The following is a 15,009-nucleotide window of genomic DNA, read 5'->3' as shown; positions in this document are numbered from 1 at the left end:
TGGAGGCAGCAGGGACTGGCAGGAGCTATGTGAAGGAAAGCACAGTCCCCACCCTCTGCAGCTCAGACGATCAAGACAAGTGATCCATGAGCCCTAGGCCTGCTCTCCCTTTAGTCAACTGCTGGGCCTGCTGCCCCCCGGGCAGCCTAGCATGGGTGCTGGGGAACCGCTGCAGACGTGTGTGTGCAGAGACGGGCAGGTACCTTCCCACCTGTATGGAACAGCTGCCACGTCACTACCTACGGCAGGTACTCTGTGAGCAAGGGCAATTGGAGGGATGCTAGCTTCAAAGACAGAAACAGCACTGTCACTGGGAACTTTCCTGATCACTGTCCTGTGGTGTGGACAAGAATATCCTTATTCTTGATAAACCCACACTCAATTATTTAGGGTAAAGGGGCACAATGTCTTCAACTTTCAAATTGGTCTGGGAAAAAAATGCGTCTACACATGGGGAGAATGATAAAGCAAATGAGGTCAAACAATCCAATCTAATACATCCAGGTAATAGACGGGGAGTGCCTAGTACTCCTTCTGCAACTTCTCTGTAAACAGGAAATTATATCAAAATAGAGTTGCCCTAAAGATGACTACCTGTGGCCCCAAAAACAGGTGGGCATGCTGCCCCAGTCACAGCAGGGGGCACCTGCTGCCCAGCACACCTGAGGCCAAGGCAGCAGAGAAACTGGCACAGCACCGCTCCCAGGGAGACGATGGGGACAGCTAACAATGCTGAGGGAAGTCTGCGGCATCCAGCATCTCTGGGTTTTTCTTCAGAACCAAGTCATACTGCTGACACTTGGAAAACAAGGCCAGCTTTACCAACAGGGGGCTGGGAAGGCACCTGCCCAGCATTATCTGGGGTGCTGCCCTTTCCTTATCCCTTCTATCTTATCAGTGTCCTCTTCCCAAAAATGTATCTGGCATCAGGTCCCTTCCTCTCCACATCCACTGCCAACCTCCTGTTCCAGTTCCTTGTCGTGTCACACCTGAATCATCCCCACCTGCCAGGGGTGGACACACCACCGCCCACGCGCCAGACCCGGGGGTGGGCACACCACCGCCTGCGCACCAGATCCAGCCTGCAGGCCAAGAATGGTGTTTACATTTCTAAAGGGCTGGGGAAAAAATGAAAAGGAGGCTATTCTGTGACATGTAAAAATGACATAAAATTTAAATTTCAGAGGCCACAAATAAAAGCATTACTGGGATCCAGCCACAGCCATCCACTTCTGTGCTCTCTGTGGCTGCCTTCACACAACAGCAGACGGAGGCAGCCACGGAGTCCAACCAGCTCATGGAACCTAAAACATTTACCTTCTGGCCTTTTACAGAAAAAAGTTTGCTGACTCCTCCCCGGCTGATCTTGCTTGACTCAGTTCTCCCGCCTCCACAAGACTGACCTAAAACTCGACTTCCATGCCGTCGCTGTGTGTTCAAACCCCCGACAGATTCCCCGATGTCCATAAAGCCCACACTGTACCCTGACATCCATTCGACCATGAGAATAAACAAGAAAAGCCCTCAAGGCCATGCCTTTGCTCATGCTGTTCTCTGCCTTTCGAATCCCTTCCTGCCTTCCACCGCTAAGCCTGCCGCTACCTTACCTCGCCCTCGCAGTCAGGGCAAGGCTCTGAGAACGCTCCCGGCTCCCCCTGCTCTGCTCCCACAGCTCCCCATACTTACCCTCATCACAGCTCTTACCATACAGCACTGAAATCATCTATTTGTGTGTCTGTCTCACCAGCTGCAGCAAGATCCCAGAGGGCAAGGAACACATCTTACTTACCTCTCCTCACACAGACAGAACCAACGCTGAACGCAACCGAGCCTGGCCAAGCTGGCCTCTTCGCTGCCCCTGAACGCATGCTGCTCACTCTCAGCCCTGAGCCTGCACTCACCCCAGCACCCCCACATCTCACTTAGACAATCCTACCATGGCCTGGGCACAGTTCAAATTGCATCTCCTCCGTAGGCCCACAGAAGTCAACACGGTCGCAGGTTCAAACCCCCAGCTCCTCTCACCCATGTGCTGGGTGTCCCTGCACAAGATGCTTCTGTCTCTGGGTCCTCATCTGTAAAGAGGGAATGACTCAGTATCCCCTAATTTGCAGGGCTGACGATGCATATAAATCTTCTGAACTGGTGCTTGGCATATAATAGATTTTCAAGAAGTAACAGCACGCTTGTTTTCCCGAACCACACTGTCTATGCCATCTGGGTATTTCGTCCCTTTTCTTCCCCGTAACTGTTGTGTATATTACTCCTGGCTCTCCTGAAGCAGGCGGGTGTGTCATGAGCAGAGACAAGGTCGTAGTACACTTCCATGAAGCCGCCCTGCCCTAAAACCCAGGACAACACAACACGTGGAGGAAGGGACCAACGGACACAACTTTAATAAATAAGTTATTTCAGGAGGTTTAAAGAATGGCTAATTAAAAAAATGCAAAGCCCCAGGGGATCGGGAGTGAGCTAGAGAACAGGCTTCTGCAGATGCTTTCACACTGATGAGATAGGCAGTTAGAGAGCGAGAGCAAGTGGGATGAAGAGAGGACCAGCAAGACAGGAAAGAACTCCCCCTTGGAGGTAGTACTGTGCATTCTCACCCATCCAAACACTGCAGAGAAACCTGTGCTGATCACTGGATAGTCTGGACCCAGCACGCTCCCCTGAAGACTGTCTCTGGAGGAGAGGGAGCCCCAAGCCTCAGAATTCCGTTCCAAGTTTCAGGAGCACCAGTCAGTGACAGTACCAGCTGATGCTTGGGGTGCTCGCTGCGTGCTTACCACGTGCCTGGGAGGATTCTAGTGCTTACGACCATACGAGGTGAGTAGGACTGTTACGCCCTTCATTGCACAGATGAGGAAACTGAGTCTCGGGAGGATAAGGAACACACTCCCGGTCACACACTCTAGTAACTGGTATAGTACAGCACAATCTGCTTCCAGAGTCCAAGCTCTTAACCACAACGCATTTTCACTGTCTTACTCTGATTTAGCTCCACCATTTACCAGGTGACAGATCTCAGGCAAGTCATCTAACCTCACTGTGCCTCATCTTTCAAGTGGGCCTCACATGGGTAACTTTGTGAGACTGTCATGAGGATTGAAGGCAAACATGCCATGACATATATTATGAAGTGGACTCCTGAGAAATCAGCTCCCTCTCACTTTTCCCATATCCCAATATAAGCGAGATTTTTAGCCAAACCCCTTGACCTCTTTTACTACTGGGAATGATCTATATGCCCTGCTGGATTTTCCTGCCTACTGCCTGTGCCTAAGCATCCGGACCTCATAAAAGCTTAGAAAAATGGCCTGGAGACAAGCAAGAAAGGAAAGCACCTGCACACGGAGCTGAGTGGGGCAGCGCAGCAGAGATGGTCCAGACGGCTCCTGGCGTGCAGATGAATACTGCATGAGCAGACACTAGGCCAGCCGGGCCCTGCCAGGACACTCCACAACTGACAGCCTGTGACAGCACCTAGATCCATGTGCCGCACCAACAGGCCCAGATAACAGGCCTGGGAGGCTGCAGGCAGTCAAGAGCACCTGTGCCTCTGAGCCTGCATGTGTGTAAGTGCTGTCGGGGGACAAAGAGGGGCAGGCAGGTGAAAGTGACAGTCATTCCCACCAGTGGTGGGATATCAGACTGCCTAAAATATTGTCTGTAGCAAGGTAAATTTTTAAATTCCTACAGAAGGAACTCTGTTGCAAAATTCCTTTACTGTGAAGAATTTAATTTCAAGCCAAGAAGTACAGATACACACTGGTTTATTTTGAAGATAAATCCACGTTTCCATACATTAACTTTGCCTGAAGGGTAAGAGATACCTTTAAGCCATGAACCCTTCCCCCGGGCTGGTGGTCATGCACAGAGGGAACTTGTCATTAGCAGCATGTAAAGTGTCCTTCATGTTAGCCAGTCAGCTATATTAATATAGCAGGAAGCAGAGATTAGGTGTTTAACTCATTTCTAGAAGATATACGTAATTTCTATTTGAATGGAACTGATCAAATGGAACCAAAGGTCTTAGAAAATAAAAGTTAAGACTCAAGCAAAACGGTATCTCACTCATCATATCCAGTAGTAAGAAGTCCTGTTAGGCCTTTTCCCACAATACATCAGCTTCCAAATACAGCACATGACAAAGAAATACTTCAGGAAAGCTTGCTACCATGCTGGCTGATGACATTATCACAAGGCTCCAACCAGCTCCGAGGCCGTGGTAGACACAGCACCGTGGTCCTAGGGTTAGAAAGGAGCCCTAGAAACAGCATGGACAATCTAATGCCCAAAGCATGGATGAGGCGCCTCCATGCCCAGGACTGCTCCCATCCACCGCTGCTACAGCACCCAGGAAAGGGCACAGCCCGCAAAAAAAAAAAAAACGCTCCTCTAGGAAGGGCTGCCCAGTCCACTTGGGGCACCTACACCTCTCGATGAGTAGCTGGGCAAGGACAAGCACATTGAGAGCACCAGGTCCAAAGTGGTGACGGGCCCGAGGGCAGCCTGCAGGCAAGGGAAATGGTCCCAGCCTTTCCTGCAGCCAAAGTGCAGGGCTGGTCCTCAGGAAGGAGTTGCAAAATGATCCTGTTTGCAAAACACAAACACTCCACAAACAGCAGCCACAGGGGGTAGGTAAATTCTAGAAATTCTCAATCTTATGTGCAAGAAATAAACAAAACCAAATCAAGAATATTTTACTAGTTAGCATAAATTTGCTTAGCACTCTATGTCCAGGGCTTCCTGGCCAGTTACATCCAGGTTACTGCACTTGCATGGCTGACAATGCATCTAACCTCTTAGAAATATCAACCTCTTGCAGACACAGGCTGTCTTACCACGTGGCACTTACATACAACAGGTGCTCAATCAATGTGCTGAAAAAAGTCAGTGTGTAAAGGATCGCTAAAGTAGGAATCCCCTCTGCTCCCTAGCTCCCTGGGGGTGGTTGAGGCCCAGGGGCTTGTTTGTGTTCCCACCCTCCGCTAGGGCCTAGCACAGTGCTCCTACACCCTGAGAGCCGATTCAAGCTGCCACCTGTGAATTTTTTCCCTGCCTCATATTATCTTTTTCTGCCCCATTCCTTCTCCTTTTGCTCCCTCAACATTTATCTCATGGGATTTGGAGTCATTAGCTATGCACATTATTGGGTTTATGGCCCTTTACCTCACTGGAACAGTTTCCCTGCATAAAACGGGGTGAAAGGACCCTACCTGAAGACCAGAAATGAAGTGTGCGCAGTCTGGCCACGGGAAGGTGAAGTGGTCACTGTTACGACTCTCTTATATAATTGTCCACACACCCCACTGTCTAAAGGTGCTTAGAATACCAAAAGCAGAAAGTTTGTTTTTCCTACCCCTGCAAGGGTGGTTTTGAGAAAGCCTATCTGTTTTGGAAAGAAACTGACCCAAGCCCATGTCACTAGTTAAAATATTTCCTTTTTCCTTTTTCTCAGGAAAATGGATGACTCTGACTAGTCATGGCCAAACTGGGTAAAAGGTTCTGTTCCATAAGTTCACGTGCCAATTACACACAGTGATGAGGATTCCCAGGTGGCTCCTTCTCTTTTTTTAAATTTTTTTTTTTTTAATTTTACTTTAAGTGCCGGGATACACGTGCAGAACGTGCAGGTTTGTTACACAGGTATACACGTGCCACGGTGGTTTGCTGCACCTATCAACCTGTCATCTAAATTTGAAGCCCCACATGCATTAAGTATTTGTCCTAATGCTCTCCCTCCCCTTGCCTTCCTCCACCTCCGGCCCAGCTCATTCTCTTAAAAGAACCATACATAAAGGACTTTAGCTGGGGCAATAATAGATCTGCTTGGGTTCCACAACTTGGGAATCAGAAGGAAGGGAAGGGCTTCCTCACCTTTTCCAGGAGCAGAGCTGCCCTCAGCACACTCAGCCCCAGGTCCCTGAACACACAGTGTCCTAAGTGCCCCCCTGGGAAGCCCCACTGCACCCATGCTCTCCTCCCAGTGCTTCAGAATTACCTCCTGACTCCACCCCCTGAGAAACAGGCCAGGAATATTTCAAGGAATATGCCAATTCACCTCAATGCACCTCTCCTGGCATTTCAGAGATAACTCCAGAGTGAAGAGAGGGAAATATGGAGGAGGGGTCTGAAGACAGCAAGGGGTGACCCCCAGGACGGAGATAACCCTGTGGAACATGCCCAAGTCAGTTGCCCTCAACTGGTCTGCGAGAGCACGAGTCCAAAACCCAATGTCTTCATCTAAATCCTGACGCCACCACGTTTTTTAGCCTTCTGTGCCCCACTTCCTAGTGTGAAAAGTAGAGATCATAACAGCACCCAGCCTGTCCGCTGTGGTGAGGACTGAGCGCATTAAGACACGTGGGCACTCAGGACAGAGCGTGGCACGGCCGATGGTCTCTAAGCATCTCTGCTGCTGCCATCGCTGCAGTGCTCATCAAGTGCCAGGTGCTGCTCTCCCACCCCGTCCCTGTCCCCTCACAGCCCAACAATTCTCAGCCACAACAAGGGGCTTTGTTGGTGGAGGAGGGAGGAATATGCTAGAACCTTTGTAAGCTGACTTTCTGTGGGCTGGGGACAGTCCATGCTAAAGGGTAGCTGCCATTCCCCCAGGGGCTGCAGGTGCCAGGAGTGAGTACTCTGCATCTTCCCCCCGACCAAGCTGCTCCTCCTCTCTTCCCAAGCTTCCAACACTGCTTTGTTGTCCATTAAAGCTACTAGTTAACCACATGGCTGTGCTGTCTGTCCCTCTCCTGCCAGAGTTAACCAGACCGAATCTCCTGCCAGAGTTAACCAGACTGAATCCTTCAGCAGATAAACAATTCAACAGACACCTGCAGATGTGCCTAATGCAGGAAGACTCCTCTGCTAGATTCCCTCACACATAACACACGTGCACTCAGCTGGGCGCTAGAGAGGCACGGCCTAACAGAACACGAAAAAGATACTGTTGTCCTTGCCAAGGTACTCACTGCTTAGCAGAAGTTCTTGCCCTTCCACTTCCACCTTTCATCAAGGTACAAGCCAACAGTCTCACTTCTTCTCTCTTCTTTAATCTGATTTCTGTCTTCCCTTTCTTCTTTCTTTCAAGAGACAGGGTCTCACTGTCACCCAGGCTGGAATGCAGTGGTGTGATTATAGCTCACTGCAGCTTCGAACTCCTGTCCTCAAGTGATCCTCCCACCTCAGTCTTCTGAGCAGCTGGAACTATAGGTGTACACCACCACACCAGGCTAATTTTTTAAATTTTTGTAGAGATTGGTCGGGCGCGGTGGCTCAAGCCTGTAATCCCAGCACTTTGGGAGGCCGAGACGGGCGGATCACGAGGTCAGGAGATCGAGACCATCCTGGCTAACACGGTGAAACCCCGTCTCTACTAAGAAATACAAAAAACTAGCCGGGCGAGGTGGCGGGCGCCTGTAGTCCCAGCTACTCGGGAGGCTGAGGCCGGAGAATGGCGTGAACCCGGGAGGCGGAGCTTGCAGTGAGCTGAGATCCGGCCACTGCACTCCAGCCTGGGCTACAGAGCGAGACTCCGTCTCAAAAAAAAAAAAAAAAAATTTTTGTAGAGATAGGGTCTCACTGTGTTGCACAGGCTGGTCTCAAACTCCTGGCCTCAAGCAATACTCCTACCTTAGCCTCTCAAAGTGCTGGGATTACAGACGTGAGCCATTGCACTCAGCCTTTTATTTTAATTTTTTTTTGAGACAGCAGGGTCTTGCTCTGGCACCAAGGCTGGAATGCAGTGGTAAATCTCCGTTCACTGCAGCCTTGGCCTCCCAGGCTCAAATGACCCACCTACTTCATCCTCCTGAGTAGCTGGCACTACAGGTGTGCAACACCCACAGCCGGGTAATTTTTGTATTTTTTTTGTAGAGACAGGGTTTCACCATGTTGGCCAGGTTGGTCTGGAACTCCTGACCTCAGGTGATCTGCCCGCCTCGGCCTCTAAGAGTGCTGCGATTACAGGTGTGAGCCACCATACCTGGCATCTTTCTTTTTTAAAACTGTGGCAATCATCTCTCCTCTGCTGAACTCGTCAATGAGAAAAAGTCAACGGGGCCAGGCGTGGTAGCTCACGCCTGTAATTCCAGCACTTTGAGAGGCGGAGGCAGGCAAACGGTTTGAGCCCAGCAGCTCGAGACCAGCCTGGGCAATGTCACAAAACCGTATCTCTACAAAAAATTTTTTAAATTAGCCAGGCTTGGTGGTGCACGTACAAAAAATTTTTTAAATTAGCCAGGCTTGGTGGTGCACGCCTGTAGTCTCAGCTACTCAGGCAGTCAAGGTTGCAGTGAACCATGATCGCACCACTGCACTCCAGCATAGGCGCCAGAGTGAAATGCTATCTCAATTAAAAAAAAAAAAAAATGCAGCCGGGCGCGGTGGCTCAAGCCTGTAATCCCAGCACTTTGGGAGGCTGAGACGGGCGGATCACAAGGTCAGGAGATTGAGACCATCCTGGCTAACACGGTGAAACCCCGTCTCTACTAAAAAATACAAAAAAAAAAAAAAAAATGCAACCAACTGCAGGGTTTGGGGTGACAGTTTCCTGGTCATTCCTCCCAGTTTCTTGATAGCGGTGCCTTTATAGCTAGAGATGACTAAAGCCCACCCCCAAGAAAACAGCAAGTCATGTACTACTGAGGCCCATGGGGGGCAGAATGCTGTTCTCCCCACCGGAGCAACCCAAGCACTTGAGTGTCTGACACCACCCATCACCCCCCAACTCCATGGAATCAGAGTTGAAATCTGAAGAGTGGGACCAAAGACGACAGAGTGCGCGGCTGGAGAGAAGGGGAAGTCCACAGAGTTTAGGTAAATTTCTGAACCACATTCCCACCATGCCCACAATGTACTGCATTAAAGTACATTAGAAGCTAAAGACCAAAAAGGAATCAGATTTCCAACTCTGCCACCTAAAGTAGAACCCGAGAACCTTATTTACTGCACAGATTTTAGCACAAGTGCCTCCAGTTTCACAATTTCACCAGCAGCTTAAGCAAAATGGCCTGGACACTAAAGATGGTCTCTGGGTGTGAGTATCACTAATTTCCTCTGTCCACAAACCACTTTGATTCTCTTTGATTCTCTGATTCTCTCTGTCCCTAATCTCCCATCTAGTTTTTTGTTTGTTTGTCTGTTTTTGAGACAGTCTTGTTTTGTCACCAGGTTGGAGTGCTGAAGTGCAGTGGTGTGATCTCAGCTCACTGCAACCTCGGCCTCCTGAGCTCAGGCAATCCTCCCACCTCAGCCTCCAGAATAGCTGGGATCACAGGTGCACACCACCATGCCCAGCTAATTTTCGTACTTTTTGTAGAGATAGGGTTTAGCTATGTTGCCCAGGCTGCTCTCAAACTACTGGCCTCAAGCAATCTGCCCACCTCATCTTCCCAAATTGTTGGGATTACAGGTATGAGCCACTGCGCCGGCCCATCTGGTCTTATTAAATACTTCATTCTCTGCAAATGCAGATGTTTTCTCAGTTCTGATTATTTTTTCTAAAGTAATGACCCTCCACCTGGCTAGACGAATGCTTCTAGCAAAGGAAAAGACCAGGGTGTGAAAACTGTACTGCAATAGAACATAACATAAAGCTCCGTCCAACCCCCACTACCCATCAGACCTGAGGTGGTGGCAGCAGCAGGCATCGGGGCTCTCAGGCTTGCCCATTAGTCATCCCTAAGGCCCATTAGCACACGGGTTAGGAGGAGCACACACTCTGGAATCAGAAAGTCCAGGATTGAGCCCAGTCGTCTCAAGGCTTTGTCACTCACTATCACTCCATTGACTCAGGACCTCACAAAACCTTGTCATGTGCAAAACTGGGGATAGTAAGTTCTACCTTGAATGTTGTTGTGAGGAATAAATGAGGTAATGTCTACGCAGCACCTAACACAGATTCCTGCAGATAAACACTCAATAAATGTTAACTATCATCCACTATCTAGTCATCAGAAAAGCACAATGATCTGGGATCTTTAACTTCTTCCGCTTCCAAAAAAAAGAAAGAAAAGAAAAAAGAAAAAGATGTGTGGATTTTTCTCCCCCTAAAGGTACCAGTGAAGTGAAACTTAAGAAGGAAAACCTGGGCCGTGCGCAGTGGCTCATGCCTGTAATCTCAGCACTTTGGAAGGCCAAGGTGGGCGGATCACCTGAGGTCAGGAGTTCAAGACCAGCCTGACCAACATGGTGAAACCCTATCTCTACTAAAAATACAAAAAATTAGCCGAGTGTGGTGGCAGGTGCCTGTAGTCCCAGCTACTTGGGAGGCTGAGGCAGGAGAATTGCTTGAACCCAGGAGGCAGAGTACACGAGCCAAGATCGCGCCACCGCACTCCAGCCTGGGCACAACAGAGCAAGAGACTCTGTCTCAAAAAAAAAAAAAAAAAAGGAAGAAAAATCCAATTCAAATCCCACTTCAGGGACCAACTCGTTTGCAACTTAAAGCAAATCATGTCACCTCCATTTCTTTGCCTATAAAATGGGAATAATAGACCCTACTAAACTTTGACGACCTCAGAGATGAGTAAGAATCAATTAGATAACAGGTCACGAAAAAGTTTTCACTTCCTCAAATAAACAGCAACAAGTAGTAAATCCAGAGCATAATAATAATAATAATTTTATATATATATATATATATTTTTTTTTTGAGATGAAGTCTCACTCTGTAGCCCAGGCTGGAGAGCAGTGGCATGATCTCAGCTCACTGCAACTTCCACCTCCCGATTCCCGGTTAAGCAGTTCTGCCTCAGCCTCCCCAGTAGCTGGGGTTACAGGCACGCAACATCACGGCCAGCTAATTTTTGTATTTTTAGTAGAAACGGGGTTTCACTATGTTGGCCAGGCTAGTCTTGAACTCCTGACCTTGTGATACGCCCGCCTCGGCTTCCAAAAGTGCTGGGATTACAGGCGTGAGTCACTGCGCCGGGCCCAGAGCATAATTATTATTAAAATGCCAGGTCCCATATCATGGAACAAAAATAAGTCAGTGATGACTCTTACTTTTTCTAGAACATTAGGTTTGATGGCCCTTTGGTCTGTTCACATGAAATCTGCTACAAGCTGGAGGAGGCAAATGGCTGCTCCCAGCAGATCCCAGTTCAGAGGCACGGCCCAGCAAAGCTAGCACTCTGCCAATGGTCAGGCTTCGACCATCCTGGGCCACTTCTCAGATGCCAGTGCCAGGAGAAATTAGGTGATTCATCTGGTTCCACCTGGACACGTGAAACCAACGACAACCAAAATCCTCACCTGCAGGACTACTCCACAGACACAGGAAAGGGTCCACTTTGACCCTCTGCTCTTCTGTACTGAATGGTGCACCACTCTTCCAGGGCATGTGCCATCCTTCCTTTAAAGCGCAACGCATGATCCAGGAGGAAGAGCTCAATTTTTCCTTATTTTTACTTCTAGGTCCAAGACGTGAGTTTCATTTTTAATCTACCACGGAAATGTCTGAAGAGCTGGAAGTTTGAGTAGGAGGAGGAATGGGGGGCACCTCAACTCCCTAATTTAAAAACAGGCATGCAACCAAAACTGCATCCGATGTCATCATCCCCAGGTCTCTCAAACCCAAGGAAGAGAGGAAAAATGACCTTGTTGAACATCTGCTATGTGCCAAGGACTGTGCTAAGTTCATCACGCACATTATTTCCAAAGCCCATTTTCTCTTCCACACCTAGTAACACCATAGAATAACCATCACGGAACAGGATCATCCCAGGTCGGGGGGTGGGGGGAAGAATCACAATATGCAGTCAAGCTTAAGACGTTTCAAATGTTAGCGTCGTAAACACAAATAAACAGCCTTGACTGAGGAACTAGATGTAAGTTCCGAAACATCCTTTACAGGAGGAACACCCAAACCATGTCTTTCCTATAACTATACAATTGGCTCATGCTATTGAATACACTATCAAAAAGACTTAAAACTTTTAAAGCCTGGAGCACAAGAAGAACTCACTATAGGACTCGAACAATCTGGGGCCGGGTTTCTGACCTGAGAAGTACATCTGGCAATCACATACGGAATGAACGGCATCCCCTGGGAGGGCTGCAGAGATGTGCTCACGGGAGAAGGCAACCACAGTGAACTGGCCTGTGCGCGGCCAGGGAACCAGAAGGCGGAGCTTTCCCGCAGGCGGCAGCGACTGTAGGAAGATGTCTTTCTCAGCTTAAAACCTAGTTCATCCTCATCCCTGGAGTACAACGACTGTCTATGGAGCAAAGTGTCAGATGGGGCCAAATACACATTGGTGGCCCAATATTCAAATGTCATCCTCTCCATGCACATCCCACTAAAAACAAGCTTAGGGAAAAGGCAAACAAACAAAAGCTGTCCACCTGTCCACAGTTGACCTTCATTCCTCTGCATCAACCCGTTTCACATAAATCACAGTTAACATCTGCACTAAACACCATTAAAAGAACACAAATGTGGTTTGAACTCTTGGACATACTTTCTCTGCATTCAGAGTCAGGAAAATCAGCCAAGATATGGGGCTGGTCCCCGCCCCTTAACGGGATGCGGCACAGAGGCCTTGCCTGAGGGGCCTGCCAGACCCCTTCTTCCCCGCTAATCACTGAGCACGTGGGGTGGCGGCTCACGAGTGCCCCATGCCAGGCGGAGGCTCTGGCTGCAGCTGGCTTTCTGCTAGGCCAGGCAAGCCCGACTCCGTGTAGGGCCCCTCAAGGTGGTTTTTAAGTTGGGAATTTCCAATGTGCCCCGGAGACCTCCAAGAGTGCGGTCCCCTCGGAAGGCAGCTAGGGAAGGGGTGTCACTGAGACCAGAGGCGCAGGCGGCTGCCATTGCCCGGCCGCACCCACCGCCCCCACAAATCGAAAGGCGCGCCAGGGTCCTCTCAGCCACCTACCTGCCAGGGTCGCAGGAGCCCACCCTTGGCACACGCCAGCGCCAGGCCGGGGCAGCGGGACGGGGAGGCCCCGGGGGCCGGGTCGCGGAGGAAGGACCCGACGGAGCCTCGGTCCCTAGCCTGCGGACTCCGGTAAACACAGAGACCTCCCCCGCCCCAAAAATCCCCCCATCCAGCGCCGGGCTAAGCCCCCTCCCTCCGCCTCACGCCTGACGCGGCAGCGTCCCCGTGGTTCCCCGCGTCTGCTGCCCGGGAACTCGGGACCCGCCGGCGCAACTGGCCGCGCATCCTCCGGCGGGAGGCGACCACACGGGAACGCGGGGCGGGGGCTTCCTCGCGGCCCGCCGGCCGGGCGCAGGGCTATAAGCGCCGCCGGAAGGAGGCGCCCGCGCCGCGGCGGGTCCCGGTCTCAGCGCTGCCCCGGCGGGAGGCTCGGCGCGCGTCAGCTCGCGGGGCCACCCGCTCCAGAGCCGCCTGCCGGGGCCAGCCCGGGGCCCGAGACCCCGAGCTCGGGCGCGAGCACGATGCGGCTCCCCGGGGGCAGTTGGAGTCCCGAATCCCCGTCCTTACCTCTGCCTCATGCTGCGGTGTCCCTCAGCGCCGGCGTCACCGTGGTCGGGCAGTGCTGCCCTGTCCCGCAGCCCCGGCGTCCGGCGCGGTAAGCAGCAGCCGGAGCAGCGGCGCAGCCGGGGGATGGGCGGGCACATGGAAGGGCGGGGGTTGCGGCCCTCGGACCGGACCACAGGACCCCAGCCTCGGGGGCGAGAGATCTCGGCGCACCTCGAAAACTGGCAGGCGGCCCCCGTCTTGAGGGACCCTGTTGCTAACTGCACGCTCGGTCTTGCCAGAATCTCACGGGATATGTGCAAAAGGAAAAGAAATAAGCTGTCGCCACGCCCTTCGTCCTCTCCGTCCCCCCGCAGGGTCCATATGGTACATTCCTCAAAGCCCAACGGGAGACGGGAAAGAGGTGATTGGTTGGGAATCTTGAAAGGGGCGAGAAGCCACATGAAGTGGCCAATGGAGAAACCCGGTGGGCATATCAAAGCCTGCCAGCGGAGAGAAGACAGGATGTATTTAAAGGGGACTTGTCGGCCGGGCGTGGTGGCTCACGCCTGTAATCCCAACACTTTGGGGAGCCTGCAGCGGGCGGATGACTTGAGGTCAAGAGTTCAAGACCAGACTGGCCAACGTGATGAAACCCTGTCTGTACTGAAAATACAAAAATTAGCCGGGCGCGGTTGCATGGGCCTGTAGTCCCAGCTACTCTGAAGGCTGAGGCAGGAGAATCACTTGAACCAGGGAGGCAGAGGTTGCAGTGAGCCGAGATGGTGCCACTGCACTCCAACCTGGGCAACAGAACAAGACTCCATCTAAAGAAATAAAAAATAATAATAAAGGAGACTTGTTTGTTGCTCTTAGCGGCCACAAAGTGAAACTAGAATTTTCATTCTGACACTGTACAGATGGGAAGCAAAGAGGTTAGGGGAAATTTCATATTTTTGGAGAAGGGCGCTAAGAGAAAATACAGAGCAGAGGCCAGGTGCGGTGGCTCACGCCTGTAATCCCAGCATTTTGGGAGGCCGAGGCGGGTGGATCACAAGGTCAGGAGTTTGAGGCCAGCCTGACCAACGTGGTGAAACCCCATCTCTACTAAAAATACAAAAATAGCCAGGCATGGTGGCACGCGCCTGTAATCTCAACTTCTTAGGAGGCTGAGGCAGGAGAATCACTTGAACCCAGGAGGCAGAGGTTGAACTGAGCGCAGATCGTGCCACTGCACTCCAGCCTGGACAACAGAGCGAGACTCTGTCTAAAAAACTAAAAGAAAAAGAAAATATAGAGCGAATTGAACCAAATATATCTGTATGACCTTGAGCAGGTAAGTCCAACCCTCGGCCTCAGTTTCATCATCTGGTCCAGTAAGGATACTGGACTGCACTTGGTGTCTCACAGCCTTCACTCACTTCATGTGGGATCCTATCATCCTTTGCACGGGAATAGCAATACCTGCAAATATTCTTCAACTTTGGGCACAATCCACCATCTTAAAGAACTTTAGGCCCGGCGCGGTGGCTCACGCCTGTAATCCCAGCACTTTGGGAGGCCGAGGCAGGCAGATCAC

The 15,009-nt window shown here is 50.9% G+C and overlaps 1 protein-coding gene across 18 annotated transcripts in view; it reads right to left on the bottom strand.

Moving 5' to 3' along the window:
* The window catches only part of MICAL3 (microtubule associated monooxygenase, calponin and LIM domain containing 3), a 233,225-nt gene that overhangs the window by 194,531 nt on the left and 23,685 nt on the right, over nucleotides 1-15,009 (bottom strand). For 4 of the 18 annotated variants that reach the window (XM_009216746.4, XM_009216745.4, XM_009216749.4 and 1 more), the window contains exon 1: nucleotides 13,455-14,034. The exons of 3 other annotated variants lie outside the window; for them this stretch is intronic. The gene's annotated coding sequence lies outside the window, so the exon portion shown is untranslated. Of the gene's footprint in view, nucleotides 1-13,454; nucleotides 14,035-15,009 lie in introns of those variants that run through there. 11 more of the 18 variants (XM_009216748.4, XM_009216747.4, XM_009216750.4 and 8 more) reach the window with 7 other exon arrangements.

Source organism: Papio anubis, chromosome 16 (genome assembly GCF_008728515.1).
Source record: "Papio anubis isolate 15944 chromosome 16, Panubis1.0, whole genome shotgun sequence".
NCBI classification, from domain to species: domain Eukaryota; kingdom Metazoa; phylum Chordata; class Mammalia; order Primates; family Cercopithecidae; genus Papio; species Papio anubis.
This window is presented reverse-complemented; position numbering and strand designations above follow the sequence as displayed.